General features: G+C 41.4%; 1 protein-coding gene across 2 annotated transcripts in view; it reads left to right on the top strand.

The window, feature by feature from the left end:
- Nucleotides 1-5,733: 5,733 nt before the first annotated feature.
- Nucleotides 5,734-12,636, top strand: part of KIAA0319 (KIAA0319 ortholog) — a 35,308-nt gene continuing 28,405 nt past the window's right edge. For both annotated transcript variants that reach the window (XM_075213150.1, XM_075213149.1), the window contains exon 1: nt 5,734-5,900. The gene's annotated coding sequence lies outside the window, so the exon portion shown is untranslated. The remainder of the gene's footprint in view (nt 5,901-12,636) is intronic.

The following is a 12,636-nucleotide window of genomic DNA, read 5'->3' as shown; positions in this document are numbered from 1 at the left end:
GTGCTTCCTAAGAAATATCCGTGAGGTGCAGGAGATGCTTTCAGTGGCCCGTAAAAATTTCTGAACATTTCCGGCATTCTGCCACAGCATGTAGGAGATTGCAGCAGCTCCAAGAACAATTTAACTTGCCCTGCCACCAGGCGCGGGCTGGGAGAGAGAAGCCGGGGGGAACACAGGCGGCCGCATCGCGTGAAAAGGGATGCGGCCGTGTCATTGATGACGCGGCCGCATCCCCTGTCATGTGATGCGGCCGCCTGTGCGCTGACGCGGCCACATCTGATGTAATCAGATGCGGCCGCGGGGAAAGTATTGTATTTTATATCCGGGGGCGGCCGGCCGGCCTACCCCCCCGGCCCAAATAGCGGCCTGACCCCTGCCCCCCGGGTCAGCCCGCCCCTGCCTGCCACCAACTTAAGCAAGAGGTGTTAACAAGGTGGAATTTCAGAAAAAATTCCAATAATTTTTATTTTTATTCTTATCTTTATTTTTATTCTTATTTTTATATCTGTATTTATATTTATTCTATTCATATATATTTCTATTTTTTTATTTTATTTCTATTTACATTTCTTACTTCATTTATTTACTTATAGTTAGGTATTATGCATGTGGTCATGTTACACCTCAATGTATCCAACAGACCAGTAACTGAGGGCTAGCTAGAACCCTTCAAGAATGGGTTAACATAAACTGATTACTCTTATCTGGTTATATGTATTTATTACCATACATGTCCGAATTGAGAACCCTTTCCTCTAAGAACTTTTGTTTTCAAAGAGCATTTTACTCAATAAATATATCTCATTTGACAATCATTGAATGGAGCCTAAATTGATTGCTGCACCTGATTGTCTAGCCCCTATATATTTTATTATTATTATTATTATTATTAATTTTTATTTATAGGGCGCCACTAGGTGTCCGCGGCGCCGTACAGGGACAGGCGAGATTACAATACGAGGAGAGACAGCACAGAACAGTAAACAATAATCACAGTAACTCAGTAAGCTCAAGGCACAGCTAGAGGGGCAGGGGAGGGGATAGTGGAAGGTCAGCCAACAACGGCACCTAGGAGGGAGGGCACGGATGAGAGGAGGAAGAGGAGGGAGCGAGAGGGGACGGGGGAAGAAGGTCCTCGAGGAGGAAGGCTGGGTAGCTGGCGAGCAGAGTTAAAAGTAGTGAAGACAGGAGGAGAGAAAGCCCTGCTCAAAGGAGCGTACAATCTAAGGGGTGGGGTAGACTGACAGAGAGACATAGGGGAGAGAGGGAGAGATGGAGGAGCGGAGGATAAGGATAGGGGAAGGGGAGTGAAGGGGAAGAGTCCGAAGTAAAGGTAGGAAGTTAAGTGGGAGACTGGAAAGCTTTAAGAAAAAGGTGGGTTTTTAAACACCGTTTGAAACTGGACAGATTAGGGGAAGTTTTGATGGAGGGAGGGAGCTTGTTCCAGTGGAGGGGGCAGCGCGGGCGAAGTCTTGGATACGCGCGTGGGAGGAGGTGATAAGGGGGGAAAGAGACGACGGTCATTGGCCGATCGGAGAGGGCGAGATGGAGCATGAATAGAGAGGAGGGAGGAGATGTAGGGTGCAGTGGAGTTGGCGAGGACCTTGTATGTGAGAGTAAGGAGCTTGAACAGGATTCTGTAGGGTAGGGGGAGCCAGTGAAGGGATTGGTAGAGGGGGGAGACAGAAGAGGAGCGGCGAGAAAGGAAGATAAGCCTAGCGGCAGCGTTAAGTACAGATCGAAGGGGAGCGAGGTGAGAGTGGGGGAGACCAGTAAGTAGGAGGTTGCAGTAGTCCAAGCGGAAGATGATCAGAGAGTGAATAAGACATTTAGTGGCATCTTGGGAGAGGAAGGGCCGGATGCGAGAGATGGTGCGCAGCTGGAAGCGGCAGGATTTAGCAAGAGAGAGAATGTGGGGGCCAAAGGAGAGAGAGGAGTCGAGGATGACCCCAAGGCAGCGAAGTTGGGGGACGGGGGAGATAGAGGTGTGGTCAACAGTGATAGAGAGGTCAGAAGGGGGCGAGGTGCGAGGGGGAGGGAAGATTATGAGTTCAGACGATATATGCAGACCACTCATTAGCTTTGAGAAAGTGCCAAGTCGGCACGAAACGCATCAGCTGGGTCTGCTACCTTATTCATGTCTGGATATTCACTTGTTACCGCTAGTGATTTGAAGCTGGAATGAGTAGTCTACACGCTCTGTCACCAGCGGGACTGGTTTTACAGTTGCGCAGCATTGCGCTAAGGTTGGAAAGTGCCGTGGAGTCAGGCAAACTACTGGAGACTGCCAGGTGTTATGCTAAATCCCTCCGGAGGGTGAATTTCAACACTGGTAAGCTGTGTACCTCTTTCTTTGCTTGTAACTTATCTGGATTAAAGAATTTGGGACTAATTTTGTCCAAAACAAAGAACTCAGGACACTATATGTGGGCTATATTTCCCAACCACATGTTAACTAACTGGAGCTTAACCACACGGGATCTATAGACTATCAATTAAGTAGCACAGAACTAAACGTGCAATCAAACTTCTACCATCTCTTTGGATTCTTCGTCAGAGCTCCGTGTTTTTGGATTGTTGCCATATTACATATATATGATGTAAGCACAGAATCATGTATGGACTGTTTAACTTTTAATTTGGACATCTCAGCTATTATATATTTTTTCTCATCAATTAGAACTGTGTTTTTTTTTTATATACATATACAGATCTGTACTTGCTTTTTGATACCTTAGTACTGAAGGTTGTTTTTTTTTTACATGTTGTACATGCAATTAATGTTGATGTTTTTAGGGTGATTAACCCAATTGTGGGTACTGTGTTCTATTTACCTAATCTGATTTTATATTAAAGACTATTGTGATTACTATTAGCCACTGTCTCACTCTTCCCTGGCAGATACCGTGTCAGATATTCCGTATATATAACAATTGATCAGTTTCTCTGCAGCGCAACTGTTTTCTTTCTGTTGTTGTATTACTGTTGGTGGTTGTATGCAATCAACCACGGGTCTGCCGTAGCTGAGAACTGAACCCATTATTATTCCCGATTTTCTACTATATTAAGTGCATTTTTTTTTCTCAATCTCCCGTGTGCGCCAATAACCCCTATTGGGGTCCCTTCCTGTTTCAAGGTGGAATTTCACCCTGTACATGCTTCAGAGGATGGAGGAACAGCGCAAAGCCATCCAAGCGTATTGCACAAGCCATGACATAGGGAAAGGAGAGGGTATGTATTTCACTCTTCCACAGTGGGGAATCTTTTCTGTGCTGTGCAAGGTGCTGAAACCATTTGAAGTTGTGACGTGTGAAGTGAGTTCAGACTCTGCTAACTTGAGCCAAGTCATTCCTTTGATTCGACTATTGGAAAAGCAGCTTGAGAAACTGAAGGAGGAGCTGAAAGAAAGCAATTCCGCAAAGTGTGTTGGCCTTGTAGATTAAGTACTTAACTCTCTTCGCAATAATCCTCGAGTAATTAAAATCTTGAACTTGGATCACTACGTTTTAGGGCCTGTGCTTGATCCTAGGTTTAAGACCTACATTGATTCTTTGCTTCAAAATGACCGAGATGTGAACCTTTGCAAGGAGCTATTGGTCAGCAAGTTGTCCGCTGAACTGGGCCTTGGCTTGACGACATCTCCTCCTTCAGTTTCTTAGGCAGCTGCTGCTCGGAAAAAATTGCACTTTCCAAAGCGAAGCAGGAATGACGCAGGGGGCAGACCACAACAGTTTGACATCTGGGCTGGTTTGAAAGATTTTACCAAAAAATGTGTGACCTTTCCCATAACTCCATCCAATCCTACTATTAACATACAAAGGATGGTGGAGGATTATTTTCAAGAGTTAATTGATATGGAAATGTCAGACAGTCCTTTTCCATACTGGGAAGAAAAACAAGCATTTGTAAACCCATGTACAAACTTGCTTTGCAATACCTAAGCTGCCCACCCTCTAGTATGTACTCTGAAAGAGAATTCAGCACAGCCGGGAACCTTGTCAGTGATCGACGTAGGAGGATACTCTGAAAAATGTGGAAAAGATGATGTTCATCAAAATGAACTACATCTTCCACGAGCAAGACCTTTACCACCAAAGACATCCAAGTACTGACAGTTCTCTAATCGCGGATTCCAGCAGAGATGAATTAATAGTCTGTGATGATGATGTACACACTGATGAGGGTGAGAATGATGCTGAAGATGATGACGACAACATCTTTTTAAAACTTTCACTATAATTGTAGGGTGTAATGTACCCCCAAACAGAAGAGGGACTTGGGGCATATCTATTTAACGTACAGTCTTTAAAGGCTGCTGTTTTGTAAGTTTCACTATAATTGTAGGGTGTCATATACATACAGACACCAAACTGCATTTGGCCATTTCTATTTTATTGTACAGTCTTTGCAGGCTGTTTTTTTTTATATTTAACTATAAGTGGAGGGGGGCCTATACAGACAGACACCAAACTGCCTTTGGCCATTTATATTTTATTGTACAGTCTTTGCAGGCTGCTTCTTCTATTTCAATTTTAATCTCTGGGAATCATCTAGACCCAAACAGAACATCTGCTTTGGGCATTTCTATTTATAAAATAGTCTTTGCAGGCTGCTCTTTTTTCTATTTAACTATAAGTGTTTTTTCTATTTAACTATAAGTCTCCATACTTGGTCTTCCGCTCCGTCTTTACTGCATATGATGAGCCGGAGTTTCTGAAGTATTGGTACTTTTTGTGCATTGTTCTGTATGGTTTCACCCTGTATAGTCTACTGTTAGTACTGTGTGCGGCGCTGCGGATACCTTGTGGCGCCTAACAAATAAATGATAATAATAATAATAATAATATACACCCAAAGATAATGGCTTCATTGCCAATAGGCAATGATGGAGAGGAAGACAAGCAGGCTTGTCTGTAGAATTTGCAGGCAAGTGTTACATTACATTGAATAAATATGAATTTCTATAGCTCTTTTTAGACCGTTGGCTACCACCCTGGATTGGTGTGTGTAGCTGTAGAATTAAAGATGGCCTACCAGGGATTAAACTGTATTTTTCCTAATTTGCACTAATAAGGTTTGGGTGTAATCTAGAGCCAAACAGAAAAGATGCTTTGGGCATTTCTATTGATCGTACAGCATTTGCAGTATTTGCTTTTTCTTCTATTTAACTATAACTGTAGGGTGTAATATACAGATAGACACCAAACTGCCTTTTTTGCTATGAATTTCAATTGCTCTTTTTAGTGCGTTGTCTGGCACCCTGGATTATTGTGTTTCTGATAAAAGCACACTTCCAGGGGGGTCTGCGCTCGTTGACATTTATTAGCTGTACAATTACCTCACTTATCCAAGAAACAGGTGGAGCACTAAATTATGTTATTTTAGCCCAAAAAAAATAAATTTTTTAACAAATTAAAAAACAAAACCAAAACACGCAAGGGCAGTTTTGCCAAAACCAAAACACGAAGGTAATCCAGATCCAAAACCAAAACCAAAACACGGGGGTCAGTGACCATCTCTATCTAGAATAAAACTTAGATATCATACATGTAATAACTGGGACCTGGTGCACTGAACCACAGAGACTTAGACAAGAGCATTATATTCAGTGACTGCCCAATTCATCATTTATTATCATTTTACAAACACACACACACAGACACCACAGCTCTTCTTGTCTCATCCACAGAGTCTTCACTCTACCAGCCCCACCTCCCACCCCCTGCAGCAACAGCAGCTCCACCACTCCCCTCACCTCCAGCCCATCTGTGAATATGAGAAAGACAGGAAGACATTAGACTACAAGAGATATACGGTCCTGCCTCTAACAAGCAGCAGCCAGCATTTCTGGCATCACACTAGCAACAGTCAGCATCTCATCTCCATCATCAGCAAACCAGGTAAGAAACAAGGGACTCAATGGTTTCTGCAGGAATTGCTAGTTATTCCTGGCTTGTCAGAAACCATTGCCTGCCCTGAATCTGTTAGCTAAGGGCCAGAAACTGCAAGATCATGCTTTATGTATTACCACCTGCCACATGGGAGCTCTTTTACAGCTAGAAACCATTGCTACATATTGCACCATCAGTGCTGCTTGAAATCATGTATGTTTGTTTGCCAGTCAATTTTATAGCTGTAGGAACATTGCATCAAATCCTTTTATTTTTGCAATGACGATACTGATAGCTGCTTCATCACTATTATTTAAGCATTTCTATTAAAGGGGAAACTCTCTGGAAAATTGTTAGACAATTACATGTGTAAGCAATTTGTAGCGTTTCCTCTCACCATTGTTTTTATGTGCTAATTCAAATTAAAATACGCGTTAAAAACGAGTCAGCCATTTTTCAGGACTTGTTCAGTATAAGCAAAGTATTTATTATGCAGCTAAAACAGAAAAGCCTTAGCAAATATTGCTATTAGAAAAGTAATAGAAGTATCAGCCTGCTTTTAAAAGACTTGGCTTGATTGAGGTTTGTAGTCAAAGTGTTATTTGTAACCATTTGAGTATTAAATACATTGTATCATTGTAAGTAGTACCTGTTTTTTATATTGGGCAGTAAATGGTTAGTATCCTGAATCGTAGGATTTATAAGAGCGCTTCAAACTAGAAGTTACACTATTTTCAAGCATTCAGGGAGCGTTGTAGTATAAGCAGAGCAAAAAAAGATATAGATATCATTTTCTGAGCTCTCATCTGCATGCCCCCCAAAAAAGTTTCAGTGAGGATATAGCTGAAGTCAGGTTTCAAGCAATAGTAAGCTACAGCTAATGTTATTCAAGAAAAGGAGCAATATCCTTTTACAAAACAGCTTCATAACACTGCTTGGTTTGAGGTATCTTGCCTTAGGATTTGCTGGCATCCATAAAAATGATAACGATCCAAAAACTCAAGGAGTAGATTCTAGATAGAAATGTTTTGGGTTGTAATACCATTATGAGAGACCCTGCCACCTACACACAGAGGGCCGTCGAGAGGGGGGGGAGTGGGTACTATTTAGCCGGGCCCTCACTGCCGAAATTTTTTTTTGAGCTCCGACTCGTTCGTTGGTGGGGGGAGCTGGATAGTTTAAAAGAAAAGAAAAAATACTCACGTGATAGCGGCGCTGGCGTCCCTCCTCTCTGCTCCGTTTCACACTGAATGTCGGGCATGACATCACCAAGTCACGCCCGACTTTCAGTGTGGAGCGCCGCAGAGAGGACCAAGCAAGAAGAAAGAAGAAAGAAGAGATGAAACAAGCTAATTTAAGGTAAGTAAAGGAGCCGAGTGGAGAGGCACAGAGTGATAAGGGGTGAGAGAGGCACAAAGTGATAAGGGGTAAGAGAGGCACAGAGTGATAAAAAAAAGGGGTAAGAGAGGCACAGAGTGATAAGGGGTGAGAGAGGAACAGAGTGATAAAAGAAAGGGGTGAGAGAGGAACAGAGTGATAAAAGAAAGGGATGAGAGAGAGGCAGAGAGTGATAAAAGAAAGGTGTGTGTGAGAGGCACAGAGTGATAAAGAAAGGGGTGAGGCAGCATGGAGGGTGCAGTGTAATCATAAGGGGGCACAGCATGGTTGTGATGAAGGGGCACAGTAATGTGTATGTGATGGCACAGGGGGCTTGTGGCAATGTAGTGTATGTAAGGTAGGTGGTGGCTATTTAATGGGTGCTATTTTGTTTGTGGGGTGATAGTGGGGTAATTTAATAATGGGAACTTAATTTAAGATGGGGTGGATTGGGGGCTATTGAATGTGGGTGTGAGTTTGGGGAGTATGAGTTCTCTTTATTAAATGTGAGTATGAATTACTTAATGGCAGAGATGGTTGCTGGAAATAGGTATATTTCTGAAATGTAAATACTAATATTGCTGGGGCTGTTTGCAGGGAGGGACATAGGTTTATTTATTAAATGGGAATACTATTATTTTAATAGGACCGGAGGAAGGCCTAATTATTATTCGTGGGTGCTAGTTTTTTGGTTGTAATTTTCTAAATGTACCCATTTTTTTTTCCAAATAGGGCCCCCAACTTTCCAGGATTCAGACATGCCGCAACTAAAGAAAGCAGCAGCCACAGGTGGTGAAAGTGAGAAGAACAGGTAGGACAGTGTGTGAAATGTTGTGATTCTAGTGGGACAATCCCGATTTTTGGCGACTGTTCTGCCCAATCTAAGGGGCAGGCCAAGACTGTGAATGTTTCTGTACACACTGCATTCTTTCTATACTACACTATGGTGCTAGATGTCCTGAAAGTCAGGAGTGCTGGGACATATGTCACATTCCGGCAAGCGGGCACTGCTCCCTTGTGTCAATGGTGTACACAACAACGCAGGTTTTTTTTTGTGTAGGAGGGTGGGCTAGCACTTTTCACCTGCTAGGCAAACCCCAATGATGCATAGCCATGCCCCAAATAGTATGACCACACCCACATTAACTTTGACACAAATATTTTGGGGGTCCCAATAAAGTTGTTGTACTGGGGCCCTTAATTCCTCTTGGCAGCCCTGGTAACCAGTGCCTTATGGACATTGTCCATGCAGTGCCTCATTGATGTCACTGATTCTTAGTGAGGCTGCCTTCTCATGAATAGTGGTTCAGCCTACAAAATGGCTTCCTCTAATGTGAGCATTTGTATTTGAACTGTATGATACGGGCCATGTCCCTCTTGGTTATCTTGGCTTTGTTTCTTTTTAAAAAAAAAAACTTTTTCAATATAAACAAATTGCATAAAAAGCATGTAGTAAAGGTTTGTCTATTTTGCACATAGTATCTAGCTTCTACTTTATGACAGATCTTGCTCCATTTCTTCATCTAGCATGGATCAGTCTACCTAACATACAATCAGGGGCTGGCTGGCAAATTTTATCCCAAGGGGCGAGACAGGGCTCAGCAGCCTATTAGGAACATTTTAAAGGAAAAAATGCAGGTAGACCAGTGACCCAGCCCAAGGTAGCCCACTATGGGACCAGATTGGGGGTCAGATAACCCCATGCCCAGTCAGTCCCTGCTTACAATAGGTATTATCAGTTAATTAATACTTATTACCTATTTCTAGCAACATAATGACAAATCCTCAAAACTAAGGTGACAAACCATTGAAACTGAGGGAGAGTAATAAAGGGTGAACTACATCTGCAACTCAAACAATGAAACAGTAAACATTTGACGTTTGTGTGCATAAAATATATATCAAGTCAATGCTACTAAACTTAATGTTTAACATGCATTTAAATTATATGATTTTGACGGCAGTGCTCCCAAAAGAAGACACACGTTTAATGTAGTCTCTTCTATGGTGACTCTGGGAGCTTTTAAAAAAAAATACACCTGACAAAATACAAAAAGCTTCATAACAAGTGGCGGACTACCATGGTTGTAAAGGGGTAGCTGTGCATGCTCAGAAGAGGCCCCCTATCCGGTCCTTTCAGAGCAGGGATTCCTGGAGGCCAATCTGTATTCCAGGCCCCTACCACAACATTGCTTTGGCCCCCGATAATGTAGGTTTCCACTCCTATTCATAACCATCTTCAAATATAAAATATCTGTCTTATGTCTAGTGAAATATATGACAGGTATTAATTAGATTTACATTTAGGCAAAATTTGTACCTTGATTGTGGTTAAAATTAGAGATGAGCAGTTTGGATTGGGAGAAATCCAAAAGATTTGAGATTCGGGGTTCCAAGTGAACCCGAGTCACGACTCGGTTCGTGCACCAATTTTGGATCCCAAAACGAGGCAAAACGTAATTTCCATTGCAGTTGCACACCCCTAAAAACCACTATGTATTCTAATCTTTTCTATTTTTCAATACTAGTTAATTTTTAAAGGGTCATTCAGTGACATCTATATTTAAATAAGGATGTTTACATGTGAGTGTTAATGCAGTTGTATACCCCAAACAAACGCTATATATTCTAATCTATTCTAATTTTCAATACTTGTCAATTTGTAAAGAGTCATTCAGTGACATCTATATTAAAAAAAAGGAGATTTGCATATGAGAGTCAAAGTAGCTGCACACCCCAAAAAAAGTAAACAGGGCATTCTTGTCTTTGACTCAGAGCAGCATAACCCCTAATAAAATATAGAAGTTGATAGTTAACAAATTTTCTAAATTAGAAGTGGAGCAATGTCATAAGAATTGTAAGATAATATTCCTCATTGGGCATTCCCTTGGTGTGGTGGCATCTACAAGTAGCTCCAACCTGTTCAAGTAGCATTACTCCTCTTGGCAGCCATGGATCAATGTAAATATCAGGAGCATCCCAGTACCAGTACTAGCAGTAGTAGTACTGTTACTGTTACAACCTCTACTAGTAAAAAAGATAATGTAGGAAGAAAGTTGATGAAAGCGTCCTCATAATCCATACACTATTTGTTAAATTCAGTCTCAAAGAAAACATCAGCTCTTGATATAACAAGTTTCTGATGAATATGATGAGTTGTTCAAAAAATAGGAAAATAGCTAACATCACCCGCAGTGGCAAGACAAGGCTCAGTTTATGTCCAATTTTTGCCAGGTCCTGCTACTGCTGTTACTGGTATTCATACTAGAGTGGCCATTCCAACCACCTTGTCGCTCAGAGTGTACGTCTGTCACCTCCAAAACAGCCAAATCAGTGCATGAAAATAAGGCTGAAGCACAACTTGGGCAGTAACAGAATCCTGAGGAGAGGTATCTGTAAGTGCTATATGTGAGTCTGAGGTTTCAGATTCCAACACTGTCATTACAGGGCAGCCTCCTTCAAAAGTCCTCAACCTCTTGAAAATGTAGAAATTGAGGAGGCTACTTTGGAAGTTGCAAATGTGCAAGAGGATGATGGGATATTGTGGATATGAAAATGAATTTGTTGTACATGGATGAGATAATGAGGAGGATGATGATGATTGTGTTGAAGTGCGTCAGCCACCAGTATAACCACCAACAGATGCCCATGATAAATGCATTATCATGCCAGGGCACAAGACGAAAAAAAAGCATCTCTTCTGTTTTTGAAATATTTTTATCCAAACCCAGACAAAATTTTTCAAAGCATCTGTAGCCTTTGTCAGGCCAAAGTAAATAGAGGTAAGGACATTGAACATCTAGGCAACTCCTCCCTGTTATGTCATTTGTAGAAAGTTAATTCAAGTATTATTTCCAAACATGGCAAATTGTGAATAGTAGCAAACAGCTCAGCATCAGCTACCAGCCGAATGGATAGACAGTTGCAATCCTCACCAGTGTCAACACCTTCATCTTCAACCTCCTCATTATTAGTATGTAGACCAGCATCCAAATTTTATCAAACTCCAAATAACTCTCCTAATGCAATCCATGATTCCCAAGAAACATTCTTGCACGCTATAGTTACTGCTGCTGCTGAGGGGGAGACGAGTAAGTATTTTACACAATTGTCTGTAAAGCAAGCATTTGCAAGAGGAAACAAGTATGACAGTCATACACAGCAGATCACTAAAGCTATTACAGCTATGTTAGCATTGGGTGTGCACCCAATTTCCACCATCAATACATCAGGTTTTAGAAGATTAGATGAGATCATGTGTCCACGCTATCAAATTCCATATCGATTCCAATTCTCTCGAACATCAATTCCTCAGCTGCACTGTGAGGTTAAGCAAAAAGTAATTCAGTCCCTTGAAAATGCCTGTAACGACAGTCAACTTAACTATGGATATGTGGACAAGTGGTCCTGGGCAAAACAGTTTATACGACCGTGACAGTCCACTGGGTAGGTGCATTGATAGCTTCACCATCCTCCTCCTCATCTCTCTGCATAGTAGAGCTAGCACTCATTACTAGGTCATTCACAGACAGCTACTCTTTGTACTGCTGGTTTCACAAAGAAACATACTGGTGTCAATCTGTGTCAAACTCAGGAATGTCATAGCAAAATGGCTCACCCCACTAAGACTCTCCTCAGGATTTCTCATTGCCGATAATGGAGCAAACCTTGTGTGTGCATTACAACTTGGTGAATTTCAACACGTACCATGCTTTTCACACACAATAAACTTGGTGGTGCAGAATTTCTACAAAAATGAGAGGCCAGTGCAGGAGATGTTGTTTGTGGTCTGTAAAATGTCTGGGTATTTTAGACATTCAGCGATCCTTGTCTTATTTCATATGTTTATAGGACTCATTTTGCACTCTCTAACTGCACTTCAGCGGAGATATTTGGTGGAAAGTGATGTCTGTACTATGTGTCTGTGCTATGTATCTGTGCCACTGCTCTGTCACTAATTTTAGCTAGCCAGGTCTCTGCAGCCTTTGGTCAAAATTGCTGAAAATTTGGACAGTTGTGAAGGGATCATTAGAAAATAGATTAAAAATGAATGTTAGTGCTATAAATAGTAATATTAGAGCAAAAACAGCCCAAAATTACATTATTTTACCTATTTTTCCATATTTTCTAATTAAATCCAAAACCAAAATCATAACCTTTCACAATTTTTGGGCAAAACCAGTTAAAAACCAAAACACAAACTTGTTTTAGAACAAAAACCACATCCAAAACCAAAACATAAGGGTTAGCGCACATAAGTCATTTACATTTTTAGTACAAATGCAAACATCACCCTTATAAACACTTTTGTATGCTGTACATATGTCCGTATGTTGTTTTTGCTATATTTGACACATTTACCGCTATT

Source organism: Mixophyes fleayi, chromosome 5, assembly GCF_038048845.1.
Source record: "Mixophyes fleayi isolate aMixFle1 chromosome 5, aMixFle1.hap1, whole genome shotgun sequence".
In the NCBI taxonomy this organism is placed as follows: domain Eukaryota; kingdom Metazoa; phylum Chordata; class Amphibia; order Anura; family Limnodynastidae; genus Mixophyes; species Mixophyes fleayi.
The sequence above is the reverse complement of the archived record's forward strand: the minus strand, read 5'-3'. Positions and strand labels throughout refer to the sequence as shown.